Below are 17,487 nucleotides of genomic sequence, written 5' to 3'. Positions count from 1 at the left end.
CGGCTTGATTAATGCATAGCCACGATCTTGACTGATTTTAGTAACCCCCATATTTCACGTGTCTTCTGATGCCAAACAAAAACAGCTGAAATCCTGTTTACGTTGATGTCGAGTACTTTTTTGAACTTGAACTTCGTAGTGCAAGGGCGATTTTTATGTTTTGCCCGATAAGTTTAGAGGTTTGAATTTGAGCATCTTTTAATAAATAATTTGCATTATATATATCTCGTACGCCGCACTGTGGGTAGTTTACAGAAAAGTTGCTTACAATTTTCCTCGCATAGCACGTTATAATAGTTAAGCTGAGTACTGTTACACCTGTTTGGTGTTCAGGATATCAGTATTCGTATATACTTTTATTTCATATCAAACTACAAACTCATCAGCTAACATAAAAGTTTAAATAAATTTTCTCAAAAACGTCTCATAAAGGAAATATATAATTTTTCAAATTGCTCAGCGGATTGAACAGTGCATTAAAATTTAGGATATATAAAAATTTTACAATGAGAAAAATTTTAATTTGAATATCCTTGCCAGCAGGAATGACTCGAGGAGGGATACGGTTCCAGCCAATAACGTCATGCAATTCTACACGACGGCAATGGAATCAGGTTTGGATAATGGAATGTATTAGCATTCTCTAGAGATGTCAGGATAATTTAAACTGTCCTCATACTGTAGTATGTTTCAGCCACTCGATGTCCGGAAGAAAATTGGCAAGGTTAAAGCCAAGCAGCAATAAAAGCATTAGCTACACCACAACTAGCTCAAATATAGTAGGGGCATGCACGCAACTTTTGGCTGCGTTAGCCTACACTAAACAAGCTTCCTTTATCAGGGTTTCCGGCTCAAAGCCAAATAGAAGGAAATGAGATGAACTGACATGAAAAGGCGCAAGAAAATGAGCGAATAATCAGCGTCGACGTTGGCAAATTCGAAATTTGTATTTGAAAAAAAAAAAAATAAAAAAAAAAAAAATAAAATAAAAATCCAGCAAAAGTGCAAATATCACGAGCTACATGACCAGACTACACTTAATCAAGGACAAGGAGCCTATTAATTAGATCCCATAAACTTATAGCGGTCTGCTTCGGTAATTGAGCTTTGGGTAAGCTTGAGAAACAAATAAGTATTCCGTAAAATGACCACTGCAGATATTGTAAAGGCGGAATTACCAAAAGGACTGCTGTGCACTTTCTTTGCAAACTTCCGGCTCTAGCTAGAACGCGTCTAAGATTCTTAAGAAACCCGTTTTTGAAAAATTTCGGTAGGTTTTCTCAAATAAGGACCCCAGAAGTTCTTAATTTAATAAACAACTCGTGCTGTTTGTAGTTCATATTCGATGTAGCATTCAGTAGTTTCAGACGGATTTAATGGCGCCAAAGCGGCTTTTTATTCGCCACTTGGGCGACCTACGTGGCAGCCATTATAGCAACGTACCTACCACCAGCGAAGTTTGGTCTCAAAGTCGTAAAGAAGTTTGCGTAAAATTTGCGAATATTAGCAAAAGGTTGCCAAAAATTTGAAATTAGAAAAAAACAAGTAAGGAAGGCTAAGTTCGGGTGTAACCGAACATTACATACTCAGTTGAGAGCTATGGAGACAAAATAAGGGAAATCACCATGTAGGAAAATGGACCTAGGGTAACCCTGGAATGTGGTTGTATGACATGTGTATCAAATGGAAGGTATTAAAGAGTATTTTAAGAGAGAGTAGGCCATAGTTCTATTGATGGACGCCATTTAGGGATATCGCCATAAAGGTGGACCAGGGCTGACTCTAGAATTTGTTTGTACGATATGGGTATCAAATGAAAGGTGTTACTGAGCATTTTAAGAGGGAGTGGGCCTTAGGTCTATCGGTGGACGCCTTTTCGAGATATCGCCATTAAGGTGGACTAGGGGTGACTCTAGAATGTGTTTGTACGATATGGGTATCAAATGAAAGGTGGTGTTTAAAAAAACTTCACTAAGCACTGTTCAAACAAAAGAGGGCACGCATGAGTTTAATGCTGAACTATTATTTTCTTTATTATTTTACTTCACTGAAGAGTTATATTAAAATTTAACACAAATCAAAATAAATATGTTAAAAAAATGCGCGGCGGCGGGCGAGCGATATCATAAAAAATGATCGAACGATTGCGGTCACGAAACGATGCGTGGGTGTGGGCAGTTTTAACTAAACTCAATTGAGAGTGAGCGCGGTGGTGGTTGGCAAGCCACGGCTGAGCTGCACTGCTTGCGCTTGGCCGCACTGGCCGGGTGTTGCCAGACGGAGGGGGCGGACTTAGTCCGAAAATTGGATCATGTCTTCAACATGCTCCCCCCCCGCCCGACGCGTTGATGGGTTGAGGGCGGCGTCAACTCTGTCCAAGGCTGCTCGTGCCTCGGCTACTAATTGTCGTATTTTTGTTTCTTTTTGACGAGCCGATTGGCTTTGTACAGCGCTCTGGCGGTTTTCCGTGCGGGCTCGTGGGGTTGCCCTGTCTCTTCGGCGGCTGTCGTTGTCCGCATGGTTGTTCGGTCGAGCCCGGTGGAGCAAAGTGTGGTGGCCGAGTGAGCATTTTCGGCAGCTGCTTGGGGAGTCGCACGCCCCGGTGGAGTGTGAGATTGCGAGGCAGTTGAGGCAGTGCCGGTGGGTTTTGGCACATTGGTATCTCTCCTCGGGTTGCATCGCTAAAAAGGCCCGGCACTGTCTCAACACATGCCGTTGACCACAGAGGCGACACTTTGGTCCCTCGGTTGTTCTGCGGGTCCTGTAAAGACAAGAAAAGAGAAAAAATATTCGTATTTTTTAGGCATGGGTAAGGGTAGCTTATATATCTTTTTCAGATTGCTAGGGTCATAAACAGAGGGTACCAGAGGTAGGGTTGGCATTACTAGGCAGTTGGTAGCACGCACAGTTTGGCAATATTACGGGTTATTAGTCCATTTTGTGTTTTGAGTTCCACAACTCGAACATGTTTATCCGATCCAGGGTGTAAAGTGATTACCCGTCCCAAACGCCATTCGTTCGGGGGTAGTAAATCATCCTTTACCACGACTAAATCTCGAACTTGAATATTGCGTTGAGGGCATTTCCATTTGTACCGCTTATGCAGCTCCTTGAGATACTCGCTCTTCCATCGTGTGCTGAATTGGTGGTGAAGCACTTTCAGTTTCTGCCATTTGTTGACCAAGGTGAAATGCTCTGCAGTTGGCTCCGGTAACGACAAGAGCGGCGCGCCACGTAGGAAATGCCCTGGGGTTAGGACTAGGGGATCCATTAGATCTTCGGACATAGGGGAGAGCGGTCGGGAGTTGAGGACCGCCTCTATGCGTACTAAGAGGGTAGTAAGCTCTTCGAAGGAGAACTTCTGGTTGCCTGCTACTTTCGTAAAGTGTATCATGAAACTTTTCACGGCCGCTTCCCATAGCCCACCCATGTGTGGAGCGTATGGTGGGATGAATTTCCATGAGAATCCGTGAGTTGCATATTTTTCTGCGACGTCTGTAGCGACTTCCTTGAGAAATGTGGTGAATTCCCTTTGAAATACGCGTTGTGCGCCGACGAACGTCTTTCCGTTGTCAGAAAATATCTGATGGGGTAGGCCACGGCGACCAGTGAATCGGGCAAAGGCTGCGTTGAAGGCGTTGGTGGTGAGGTCAGAACACACTTCTAAATGAACAGCCTTTGTGGAAAAACAGACGAACACACAAACGTAAGCTTTCACATACGAAGCTCTGCGAAGGGGAGAAGTTTTTACCATGAATGGTCCAGCAAAATCGACTCCTGTTGTATGAAAGGGTAGAGAATATGTTGACCTCTCGGGTGGCAAGGCTGCCATTATCTGCGTTTTCATCTGCTGTTTATAGATGGTGCAGGTTTTGCAGTGGAAGACGAGCTTTTTGACCTTTTGCTTCAAACGTGGAATGTAGTACTGTTGCTGTACCATTCGGATCATCAACTGTTTGTCGGCGTGCAGCAGGTGCGAATGGAGGAAGTCTAACAGAAGAGAACAAAATCGAGAGTTTTCGGGTATGATAATTGGGTGCCGCTCATTAAAGCTATAGGTGGCATATGCTAATCTTCCAGAAACTCGCATGATTCCTGAGTCATCTAGCATGGGGTTTAATGTCAGAAGGGTGTTCTTTTTGGGTAAGGGTCCTGACGTTTGAAGCAGCTCTATCGTGTCTCCGTAATGATTCCGTTGAGTTTGAATGATGATTTTGATTTTGGCATCATTCACTTCGGCGTGGGTGAGGTTAAGCGTGGCTGGAACTTTCAGTTTCCTTGCTTTCTTGATAAACCGCAACATATAGGCCACGACTCTAAGCGCTCGAGAAAATGACGAAAAACGGTCGATTATATCTATATTTTCTTCCTGCAGGGTGTGGAATACTTCCACATGTCGTTGTTCGGGGGGAGTTGGGTGGTGAGAAATATCCTTTGGCCACGAAGTTGATGGATTGATAAGCCAATTAGGTCCTTCCCACCATAATGGACATTGGACTAAATCCTGAGGCTTGCAGCCTCGAGTGCCCAAATCCGCTGGGTTATCCTTACTAGAAACGTGCCTCCAAGTGGCGTTGTCAACGTTCTTAAGAATTTCAGAGGTTCTGTTGGCGACATACGTTTTCCAGGTATGGGGTGGTTTTTCTAACCAGGCCAGTACAATGGCAGAATCGCACCAGAGAATGAGTTCGTGTTGGGGTAGATTCAGCTCACTTCGCAGCTGATTCACTAACTTGGAGAGTAAAACTGCTCCACAGAGTTCCAACCGTGGAAGACTCACGGTTTGGAGGGGTGCTACTTTGCTTTTAGCAGCTAGCAAATGGGATGAAACCTTATTTTCATGGGTTTGTACTCGTAAATATATACAGGCACAAAATGCTTTTTCTGAAGCATCTGAGAATCCATGCAGCTGGATTAGTTTATCGGGGGAGTACTGTACCCACCTAGGGATTTTAATGTCTCTGATATGAGGTAAATTTTCATAAATTGAGGTCCATTTTTGGAGAGCTCCGGGCTTCACGTCCTCGTCCCAATCCGTTCCTTCCATCCAGAGTTGTTGCAGCAACATTTTGGCAAGAATCATTATTGGTGAAAGCCATCCTGCGGGGTCAAACAGTTTTGCAACTGCTGATAAAATCTGCCTTTTTGTAGTCGTGTTTTCTGCTGATGGTGGATCATACGTGTAGGTGAAGGTGTCGGTTAGCGCGTTCCACTGAATTCCAAGGGTTTTTGTGGAACTCGAATCATGGAATTTAAGGAAATCGACGTCTAGCAAATCAGGTTCGGGAACGGGTTTTAAAATCTCAGGGTGATTTGCCGACATCTTCCTCAAAGGGAACCCTGCCGATTTTAAGGCTTCGATAACTTGAGTCATAGAGTTCAAAGTGGACTGTATATTATGACCGCCTGACAAAATATCGTCGACATACGTTTCATTCAACAAAATGTCTTTAGCGAGCGGATATTCATCTTGACAGTCGTGGGCGAGTTGGTGTAGGGTTCGAATCGCCAAATATGGCGCGCAATTTACACCAAAGGTAACTGTTTTTAGTCGGAAATCTTCTATCGGCAGAGTTGGGTGTTTTCGAAAAACGATTCGATGAAAATCTTTATCTTCTTCATGGATGAGTATTTGGCGATACATTTTCTCAATATCGCCGTTGAAAACAAACTTATAAAGTCGCCATTTGAGTATGACGAGCATTAAGTCATTTTGTAGAATGGGGCCTGTATGAAGCACGTCGTTCAACGAGTTGCCAGAATGCGACATTTTTGATGCGTTGAAGACGACTCGCACTTTTGTGGTTTTGCTGTCGGGTTTTATGACAGCATGATGGGGTAGATAAAACGATAGATATTTACCATCTCTAATCATCTCTTGTTGGGAGGCGGGTTCCATGTGATCCATGGTTAAATATTCATTAAGGACTTCAAAATATTTGTCTCTTAATTCGGGTTTTCTTTCGAGGGTTCGTTCGATGCTGATATACTGCTGTTGTGCCGCGGGTCGTGAATGACCGAGTGCCAGATTGGCTGGAAATTCCGATTTGAAGGGTAGTTTGACTCTGTAGCGTCCATCTTCCTCACGAATTGTGGTTGTCCGGTAGAGTGCTTCGCAGTATTCATCATCTGCTGATCGTTGTTGGGTTTGGTGAACTTCTTCCTGTTCCCAAAATTGTCTCAAAAGTTGATTGATGGGGTCATCGGTGCATTCCGTGACATGAGTGCTGAAGGTTGATACCTTTTCAGCTACAGGGCCGCTTAATATCCATCCGAATATTGTGTTTTGGGCAAGTAATGTTCCACTCACATTTCGTGGGAGCCCCTCGGTGAGGATTTGCGGGGTGATATCGCTGCCGATTACCACATCGATTTTCGATGGTATCGAATACTGTGGATCCGCTAAGGGTAAATGGGACAGTTCTTCGAGATCGATGCTTGAAACTCTGACTGTGGGCAAGAACTTAGTTAGTTTCGGCAAAATTATTGCTTGTGCGTCTATCATTTGGGTTAAGTCTGCTGAACAGAATGTTATCTGGCAGACTTTATTGGCATTTTTCACAACCGTTCCACCCATTCCAGATATCTGGTGGAGAGACTCTTTTGTGGGTAGACCAAGAACCTTTTGTATGCGTGATGATACAAAAGTTTTTTGTGAACCTTGGTCTATTAGGGCACGAATTTTATGAAATTCGCCAGCAAAGTATACTGATACTATTGCTGTGGGTAGTAGGGTGGTTCCATGATTACTCGAGAAGAGTGAAGAAACCGGGTTTTTGTCTTGAGACTGTTGGGAGGAGGTGGCTCTTGCGGCGGCTTTCGATGTTGAGGCTCGCTCGTCGTCCGTTCTCCTAGGGGTGCCGGCTTGGGCATTTTGAGCTCTGGGGTTTGGTTGTGATTGTTGGGGTTTGGGCCGCAAATGCAGTAGCGAATGATGACGCCTTTGGCAATAAACGCACGTGAAACTACTTTTACATTCGTTCTTGGGGTGTGACGTAGACAAACAGTTTTCGCAATAACTATTTTCTCTCACAAATTTGATTCGGTCTGATACCGATAAATTTCTAAACCTAACGCAAGATTTGACTGCGTGGTATTGATTGCATAATCTACACGAAGCCGTTTTATTGAACTCCGTGTGATATGCATGGGTTCTATTATTGTTAGATTGGGTCGAGTTTTGATTCACCGTTCGTGGCGTAAAACTCGAAAATTGGGGTTTCGCCTTGCCTGGTCGATAGGTACTTATTCTCTCTACTACCTCGTATCTGCTGGTCAAAAATTTATTCATATCCTCCCAAAGTGGGAGTTCTTTTCGGGAGCTGAGGGATTGTTCCCATAGTGAAAGGCTTTCACTTGGCAGCTTGGATGAGCAGAGGTAAACGAGGATTGGGTTCCAGTCCGTTGTCGGGATTCCTTGGGTGTTAAGGGTTGACATGCAGTTGTTGATTGTTGTCTGCATCTTCTGTATTTGTTCTCCGCTTTCTGCGAATATTGTGGGTAGGTTGAACAGCGTCTTCAGTTGGTTGTCGACGAGTATCCTTTTGTTCTCGTACCTAGATCTGAGCGCTTCCCAGGCAAGCTCGAAATTATTATCGCTCAGTGGGTATTGTTTTACAATAAGCCCAGCTTGTCCTTTTGTTTTCAGGCGTAGGTGGTATAATTTTTGAGCGGGTGATAATTTAGGGTGGTTTTTATAGACTGCTGTGAACATATCTCTAAAGGATGGCCAGTCTTCGTATCCACCATGAAATACTTCGGTGTCGCATGGTGGTACTTTTAAATAAAAACCGTTTGCGTCTGAATTGTTCATTGGGTGGGCGGGTATTTGTTGTTGGTTGGTGCTAGCAGTATTAAAAAGCTGTAAGGCTTCTAAAATTTCTGATTTGCATGTTTGGTACGTTTCCATGCATTTAGCGAATTTTTGCTCAACCGAGCCGCTGACCTCTGTGTAATTATCTGAGAAACTTACTTCTCGATGGGACTCTAGCACCTTTGCCCATATTTTATCAAGGTCTTCTAGTTTGACCTTAAGCATACACTCTGATAAATCGGTAGCTTGGGAGGGTGACCATCTCGAGCAGTAAACCTCTAATTGGTTACCGTCATATATAAATTCCTGCAGGCGTTGGTCTGCAGTGGTCAATTTTTGGGTTTCGTTTGTTTTTGGCATTATAATTTAATGTAATTTACCAAGAAATGGGAGCTTTTATTAAGCTGTGAAAATCGAAAAAATGTTTTGTCAAAAGGAAAAAAAATTTTTTTTTTTTTTTGAAACCAGCCTAATGTACGCTTGGTTCTTTATACGGGCTTGTCTCAGCGCTTCTGAGTACAAGTAATGTGGGTATATAATAATATAAATATTATAATATTTGTGTTCACTGGGATTTTATTTTTTATTTTTTGAGACCGGCCTAATGTGTACCGGCTTTTCGCTTTGTTATATGTACTTGTCTCAGCGCGTCTGAGCACAAGTAATATGGGTATATAGTACGTATGTATGTATTTATATATATGGGTAAAATATATTTGCCGGTAAACTGTGGTGTACCAACAACCTTTTGTTTGCTGTGCCAATGCACTTGATCTTTATTACAAAGTAAATGTATGCCAATAAGTGATCGATGATCTTTGTTGCTTCCTTCTATTATGTAGTTACCTATGGTCATGCAATTACTTTGTTGAGGGTGGGTTTTGGCTTATGCAAAAAGATGTACAAGTGCGTGTGGGTGTTATGAGTGCATATACTTGTAGGTTTGTATGCAGAATTAATATTGGGTGCACCGGTAAAATAAACTTTGGAAAAGTGACAAAAATTTGGCAAAGTTTGTTGCTATGGGTTTTTTGTAAAATATATGTAGGATGATATTAGCGGCAGCGACTGTACGGTCATATGTAGGCGACATCTTTGTGTCGCGCTTTGCTATCAATATCTGGCAACATTTGCATACGTGCCAATAATATCAGCACTGGTTGACCACTTGCGCAACCCTTTCGCGTCGCCGCAAAGCCAACAGAACATTTGAATAGTTAGTTTTTTACAAGATCCGCTACCATTAACATCGAAAGTGAAACGCTCCACTACCGCGCCGGTTTTCTGTGTCTTTGTGCTTTTAATACCCAATGTAATTACTTATGTTACTGCGAATGACCTAAATTTAACTTTATTGCAAATGTAATTTAAACTAAACTAAAACCTTAAATCTATTAAACTTACCTATATTGTTAAATCAAAAGTGCTAAACTTTAATTGGAATACGGAGAAACAGGGGTAGCAAAGGTAAGAATCCCCACAGTGGTGTCAGAAGTGGGATGAAAAGTTAAGAAAAAGTTTAAAAAGAAAAAAAATTTTCTAAAAAGAGCCTATCGAGGTATTTGTATAAAAGAAAATAACTTGAAAGCCTTTTTAAAAAGTAAAAAGTAATTTTAGAAAAGAATCGAAGATTCTAAGAAGCAATACAGTACTGTGCACAAAAATAGATACACAAATTTTTCAAGTTAATAGAAAACGAAAATTACATTAAAAATCAAAAATACTGAATGTGAAGAAATAGAAAAAACATTTTAAAGAAATTTCTCAAGATAGTTTGTGCGGTCAGCGGTAAGTGGAAGTGCGGAAAAGTTGTACGGAAAAAGTAATTTTTCATGAAGTGGAAAATTAGGTTGGCGATAACCACCATTTTGCAATTGTTGTAGGCAGGGCATGCATTTGAGCGTGCGAGAGAAAATATATAAATGTACAGCTGCAGATTTGATGCGCAAATTGCAGTGTACTAAGAAACAGTGGCGTGCAAAAAAGTAAGATTGTGCGCGGTAAATATATGTAAAAGAACATATTACAATTGGGTGCCGGCATACTTCGAGTATACGGTACGTGGCAAATAAATTTGCGTAAGAATAGTCCTTAGTGGACGTGTAACCACATATATGTAAATGCATAGTGCGGGGAATAATTTTGAAATTTCCTGTTAGAGGTAAAAGTGCTGTAAATTGTCAGCAAGTACGATAGTAGGTACAGTGTCTGTACGTGAAAAAAGAAAAAGGCGGTCATATTGTGAAAAATCTATACATTCGAAAGTACAGTTTTAAAAAGTGGCATCAGGTCACGAACGGGAAAAGTAAGCTTCGAGCCCACAAAACGGTAAACGAGCGTCAAACTGTGGCGTAGTTTAGAAAAAGAAAAACGAAAATAATAACTAGTGCATAAGAGAGAGATAGTGGGCAGCGTCAAAAAAAAAAAAAAAAAAACCATAGCAACTCTCTGAAACTGTGCATAGCAACAAAAGTTTTGGCTTGAATTTGTCGATTTAAGTTCGAAGGATAAAGCACTATAAGTGGTGTGAGCGAGAAAGTGAGAGTAAAAACAAAAAAATTCAAATACGTCATTGCAAATATTCTCATACAAAACAAAATATAATCAAAAATCAACTTGACTGTGCTGTGTGTACAGTAATGTAAGCGTTCAACGATTTTTGGGACTGACTTCTTATTTTAGACGGTTTATTGCTGGTTATGCAATTATAGCTAAGCCATTATCAGATATCCTTAGGCAGGATAAAAAATTTTTTTTGGGGGAACTAGAGATTGTAGCATTCCAGCAACTAAAGATGGCATTAGTTAACGCACCTGTTCTTAACCTTTACAATCCAAAATCTCAGACTGAAGTTCACGCAGATGCATCCAAATACGGCTACGGCGCGGTGCTATTGCAAAAATGCAGCGACGATCAAGAGTTTCATCCCATACAGTACATGAGCCGAAAAACAAAGCCAGCAGAAGAGCGTTATCATTCTTGCGAGCTTGAGGTTCTAGCTATTGTAGAGGCTTTGAAAAAATGGCGAGTGTACCTGTTGGGTATGAAATTCAGAATTATCACAGACTGCAACGCGTTTGCTATGACAATGGATAAAAAGGAAGTACCTGCAAGGATTTCGCGGTGGGCATTATTTTTGCAGGATTTCGAGTACGAAATTGAGCATAGAGCAGGTAGCAAAATGCGTCACGTGGACGCATTAAGCAGGGTTTCCTGTCTAATGTTGGAAGACTCATTGCAACATCGGCTAAGGCAGGCACAGTTAAGTGACGACTGGGTTAGGGCAGTGCATAAGGTCGCAGGACGAGAGGAGTACGAAGATTTTTATCTAAAACAGGGGGTATTATTTAAGGATCCAACCAAGGAACTTGTTGTGGTACCGAGCTCTATGGAAGATGAAATAATCAGACTAGCGCATAAGCAGGGTCATTTTGCAGCCAAGCGTACCCAAGAGGCAGTAGAGAAGAATTTTTATATTCCAAATCTAGCTCCTAAAGTTGTAAAACTTGTAAAGAGTTGCATAGAATGTATAGTATCAGAGAGCAAAAAAGGTAAGAAAGAAGGATTTCTTTCACCAATTCAGAAAGAGGACGTACCGTTGGAAACGTACCATATAGATCATGTCGGGCCGATGGAGGCAACAAACAAGCGTTATACTTACATATTCGTAATTGTAGATGGTTTCTCCAAGTTTGTATGGCTTTACCCAACAAGAACAACGGGAACCGACGAGGTCCTTGATAAGTTGAAAAAACAGGCAGCAGTATTTGGTAACCCTAGGCGTATTATTTCGGACAGGGGAGCAGCGTTCACGTCTAATGCATTTAAAAGATACTGTGAAGAAGAAAATATACAGCATCTTCTCATAGCTACTGGGGTTCCAAGAGGAAACGGTCAAGTAGAACGGATGCATAAAGTGGTAGTACCAATGCTAGCCAAAAGTTGTGGTGATAGTCCGAGCTCTTGGTACAAGTATGTAGACAACGTGCAGAAAACAATAAATAATACAGCGCCAAGGAGTACGAAGGTTTCTCCATTTAAGCTATTAACAGGGGTTGATATGCGCATGCAGGCTATTACAGATTTGCAGGAGATGTTGAAGGAAGACGCCACTAAGCAGTTTGAGGATGAGAGGGAAAGTATACGTAAGAAAGCCAAAGAGAATATTGAGAAGATTCAGGCCGAAAATCGGAAAACATTTAATTCGAAGAGGCGCGCAGATACAAAGTACCGCATTGATGACCTAGTAGCTATTAAACGAACACAGTTCGGAACAGGACTTAAATTGAGACCAAAGTTTTTAGGTCCTTATAAGGTGACCAGAGTTTTACGTCACGGTAGATATGAAGTGACCAAGGTAGGCGAACATGAGGGTCCGAGGTCTACTTCAACAGTGGCTGAGCAGATGAAGAGATGGGAGCCATCGTCCGAGGACGAACGATAGTCAGGATAGCCGAGTTTGTAGGATGATATTAGCGGCAGCGACTGTACGGTCATATGTAGGCGACATCTTTGTGTCGCGCTTTGCTATCAATATCTGGCAACATTTGCATACGTGCCAATAATATCAGCACTGGTTGACCACTTGCGCAACCCTTTCGCGTCGCCGCAAAGCCAACAGAACATTTGAATAGTTAGTTTTTTACAAGATCCGCTACCATTAACATCGAAAGTGAAACGCTCCACTACCGCGCCGGTTTTCTGTGTCTTTGTGCTTTTAATACCCAATGTAATTACTTATGTTACTTCGAATGACCTAAATTTAACTTTATTGCAAATGTAATTTAAACTAAACTAAAACCTTAAATCTATTAAACTTACCTATATTGTTAAATCAAAAGTGCTAAACTTTAATTGGAATACGGAGAAACAGGGGTAGCAAAGGTAAGAATCCCCACATATATTTTATGTAATATATGTATATAAGGGTAAATTGGGCAGCGGTGAATTTCACGCTGGAAAAATGTGTAGCTCGGGTGATATTACCGAACTAAGTGGGTATATACATATATTACATATATACGTATATATTTTTATAATTACGTCGATGTTTAGCGCAACGAACTTTTTGGGTATATAGAACCGGGCAATGGATTTTCCGTTGGTACGGGAATGTAAATTTACTTGTTGAAAAATTTATATGGGTTTTTTGATGGGACTGTACCTATTGGTAACAGTGAGTAAGCCAATGAAATATTTTGCCGTTTAGGCTTTTTGATTTGGGTTATATACCCAGGGTCCGGATCTTTAGATCGGAGGGGTATATAAATTTTGGGATTTTAGATTTGGGGTCCGTACGTTAGACGGAGGGAATATATATGGGAATATATTGGGTAACGAGAGTACTTACTCAGACATTTTTGTGTGACCTGTGTGTGACTTGTTGGTTTTGTGTTGTACTTTAGCTTTTGTTGTAATGTTCCTCTCGTTGATATTTTGTGTTGTAAAGTTGTACCTCCTTTATGTTGTGTAGTTGGTTTATGTTGTAATAGTGATGTTATTTTGATGTATGTATGTGTTTTTTCCACTTATGTTTTTCAACTTCTATTTTATTTGAAAATTTGTATTTTTCTTCTTGGTTTTTTCAAACAATTCCCTTTTTTCGAGTAATTATATTTTTTTCTAATGTATATTTTTTCTTTATATTGAAACAAAAATTTTTTTCTGTTTCCACCAAACCTCTCTTCTGTTTTTACTTATATTTTCCGTTTTTTGTGTTTTAGCCACAAAATTTATTATATATATTTTTATTATTTTTTTTTTTTGATTTCACCTTATACTGTAGATCCATAGGTCGCTGGTTCATATCCAGCTCGAAGGACCATGTTTAAAAAAACTTCACTAAGCACTGTTCAAACAAAAGAGGGCACGCATGAGTTTAATGCTGAACTATTATTTTCTTTATTATTTTACTTCACTGAAGAGTTATATTAAAATTTAACACAAATCAAAATAAATATGTTAAAAAAATGCGCGGCGGCGGGCGAGCGATATCACAAAAAATGATCGAACGATTGCGGTCACGAAACGATGCGTGGGTGTGGGCAGTTTTAACTAAACTCAATTGAGAGTGAGCGCGGTGGTGGTTGGCAAGCCACGGCTGAGCTGCACTGCTTGCGCTTGGCCGCACTGGCCGGGTGTTGCCAGACGGAGGGGGCGGACTTAGTCAGAAAATTGGATCATGTCTTCAACAGGTGGTAATGATTATTTTAAAAGGGAATGGGCTTTAGTTCTATAGGTGAACGCCTTTTCGAGAAATCGCCATAAAGGTGGACCAGGGGTGACTCTAGAATATGTTTGCACGATATGGGTATCGAATGAAAGCTGTTAATGAGTATTTTGAAAAGGGGTGATCCTTAGTTCCATAGGTCGACGCCGTTTCGAGATATCGCCATATCAAACGAAAGGTGTTACTGAGCATTTTAAGAGGGAGTGGGCATGAGGTCTATAGGTGGACGCCTTTTCGAGATATCGTCATTAGGGTGGGCAGGGGTGACTCTAGAATGTGTTTGTACGATATGGGTATCAAACGAAAGGTGTTACTGAGCATTTTAAGAGGGAGTGGGCATTAGGTCTATAGGTGGACGCCTTTTCGAGAAATCGCCATTAGGGTGGGCCAGGGGTGACTCTAGAATGTTTGTACGATATGGGTATCAAACGAAAGGTGTTACTGAGCATTTTAAGAGGGAGTGGGCATTAGGTCTATAGGTGGACGCCTTTTCGAGATATCGCCATTAGGGTGGGCCAGAGGTGACTCTAGAATGTGTTTGTACGATATGGGTATCAAATGAAAGGTGGTAATGAGTATTTTAAAAGGGAGTAATCCTTAGTTCAATAGGTGGACGCCTTTTCGAGATATCGCCATAAAGGTGGACCAAGGGTGACTCTAGAATGTTTGTACGATATGGGTATCAAACGAAAGGTGTTACTGAGCATTTCAAGAGAGAGTGGGCATTAGGTCTATAGGTGGACGCCTTTTCGAGATATCGCCATTAGGGTGGGCCAGGGGTGACTCTAGAATGTTTGTACGATATGGGTATGAAACGAAAGGTGTTACTGAGCATTTTAAGAGGGAGTGGACATTAGGTCTATAGGTGGACGCCTTTTCAAGATATCGCCATTAGGGTGGGCCAGGGGTGACTCTAGAATGTTTGTACGATATGGGTATCAAACGAAAGGTGTTTCTGAGCATTTTAAGAGGGAGTGGACATTAGGTCTATAGGTGGACGCCTTTTCGAGATACCGCCATTAGGGTGGGCCAGGGGTGACTCTAGAATGTTTGTACGATATGGGTATCAAACGAAAGGTGTTACTGAGCATTTTAATAGGGAGTGGGCATTAGGTCTATAGGTGGACGCCTTTTCGAGATATCGCTATTAGGGTGGGCCAGGGGTGACTCTAGAATGTTTGTACGATATGGGTATCAAACGAAAGGTGTTACTGAGCATTTTAATAGGGAGTGGGCATTAGGTCTATAGGTGGACGCCTATTCGAGATATCGCCATTAGGGTGGGCCAGGGGTGACTCTAGAATGTGTTTGTACGATATGGATATCCAATTAAAGGTATTAATGAGGGGTTTAAAAGCGAGTGGCCCTTAGATGTATATGTGAAGGCGTTCTCGGAATATCGACCAAAATGTGGACCAGGTGATCCAGAAAATCATCTGTCGGGTACTGCTAATTTATTTATATATGGAATACCACTAACAGTATTCCTGCCAAGATTCCAAGGGCTGTTGATTTCGCCTTGTAGAACTTTTTCATTTTCTTCTACTTAATATGGTAGGTGTCACACCCATTTTACAAAGTTTTTTCCAAAGTTATATTTTGCGTCAATAAACCAATCCAGTTACAATGTTTCATCCCTTTTTTCGTATTTGGTATAGAATGATGGCATTTTTTTATTTTTCGTAATTTTCGATATCGATAAAGTGGGCGTGGTTATGGTCGGATTTCGGCCATTTTTTATATCGAGATAAAGTGAGTTCAGATAAGTACGTGTGCTAAGTTTAGTAAAGATATATCGATTTTTGCTCAAGTTATTGTGTTAACGGCCGAGCGGAAGGACAGACGGTGGACTGTGTATAAAAACTGGCCGTGGCTTCAACCGATTTCGCCCTTTTTCACAGAAAACAGTTATCGTCCTAGGAGCCAAGCCTCTACCAAATTTCACAAGGATTGGTTAATTTTTGTTCGACTTATGGCATTAAAAGCATCCTAGACAAATTAAATGAAAAAGGGCGGAGCCACGCCCATTTTGAAATTTTCTTTTATTTTTGTAATTTGTTGCACCACATCATTACTGGAGTTGAATGTTGGCATAATTTACTTATATGCTGTAAAGATATTAACTCTTCTTTTAAAATTTTAATTTAAAAAATTTTTTTTTTAAAAAGTGGGCGTGGTCGTTCTCCGATTTTGCTAATTTTTATTAAGCAGACATAAAGTAATAAGGGTAATGTTCCTGCCAAATTCCATCATGATATCTTTAACGACTGCCAGATTACAGCTTGCAAAACTTCTAAATTACCTTCATTTAAAAGTGGGCGGTGCCACGCCCAATGGCCAAAATTTTACTAGTTTTCTATTTTGCGTCATAAGCTCAACTCACCTACCAAGTTTCGTCGCTTTATCGGTCTTTTGTAATGAATTATCGCACTTTTTCGGTTTTTCGAAATTTTCGATATCGAAAAAGTGGGCGTGGTTATAGTCCGATATCGTTCATTTTAAATAGCGATCTGAGATGAGTGCTCAGGAACCTACATACCAAATTTCATCAAGATACCTCAAAATTTACTCAAGTTATCGTGTTAACGGACGGACGGACGGACGGACGGACGGACATGGCTCAATCAAATTTTTTTTCGATCCTGATTATTTTGATATATGGAAGTCTATATCTATCTCGATTCCTTTATATATGTACAACCAACCGTTATCCAATCAAACTTAATATACTCTGTGAGCTCTGCTCAACTGAGTATAAAAAAAATTTGAAAATTAGAAATCGACAGCGAAATAGCCGAAAAATGTCTACCTTTTCGCTGAGATTTGGTTTACGTGAACTCACTGGGCGTTTTCTTGTATATTAGTGCTCACTTTTGTATACTTATAACTTGCACTTTACAAGATTGCATGTTAAGCTTCTCCTTTCTGTGCGATTAGTCTCCTGCAGGTAATTCGGCCTCAAATAAGTTTTAAATTGATAAGTTATGAACAATATCCGTGGTATTTTTATTTTGATTACATAAATGAAATTTTTATTTGGGTGAGTAAATTAGTTTTATTTTTAATCGCAAACTTCACACATTACATTTGAATATTTATCTAAGCTCAAAGTAGCGCAGGGCTTACAGGTAAGACAATTGAAGATCACCTCACCTGCTGTTTCGCTTCATACATATACGATGGAGACATACGCCAATACTCTGTAAATTATGTTGCGGATTTTTCTTCACAATCATTTTTATCTCACTGGGTGGAATTGCTTTGCATTTCAGTGTGATTGTCATGTCCTAAGGTATTTCTCATTTGACCAGCTATTTAGTAGTACCTTTTCTATTGAAGCTTCTTCATTGCAGCTTGGTTAAGGCAAACAGAGAACAAATACAAAGGGAGAACTGGCAAAAGGTAACCGTGAGTGTAATTTTTTTAATGAATTGCAAACAAAGAA

General features: G+C 40.8%; 1 protein-coding gene across 3 annotated transcripts in view; it reads left to right on the top strand.

The window, feature by feature from the left end:
• The window catches only part of DIP-epsilon (Dpr-interacting protein epsilon), a 585,790-nt gene that overhangs the window by 196,723 nt on the left and 371,580 nt on the right, over positions 1-17,487 (top strand). The gene's annotated exons all lie outside the window — the stretch shown is intronic.

Source organism: Eurosta solidaginis, chromosome 2 (assembly GCF_040869045.1).
Source record: "Eurosta solidaginis isolate ZX-2024a chromosome 2, ASM4086904v1, whole genome shotgun sequence".
Taxonomy (NCBI): domain Eukaryota; kingdom Metazoa; phylum Arthropoda; class Insecta; order Diptera; family Tephritidae; genus Eurosta; species Eurosta solidaginis.
The sequence above is the reverse complement of the archived record's forward strand: the minus strand, read 5'-3'. Positions and strand labels throughout refer to the sequence as shown.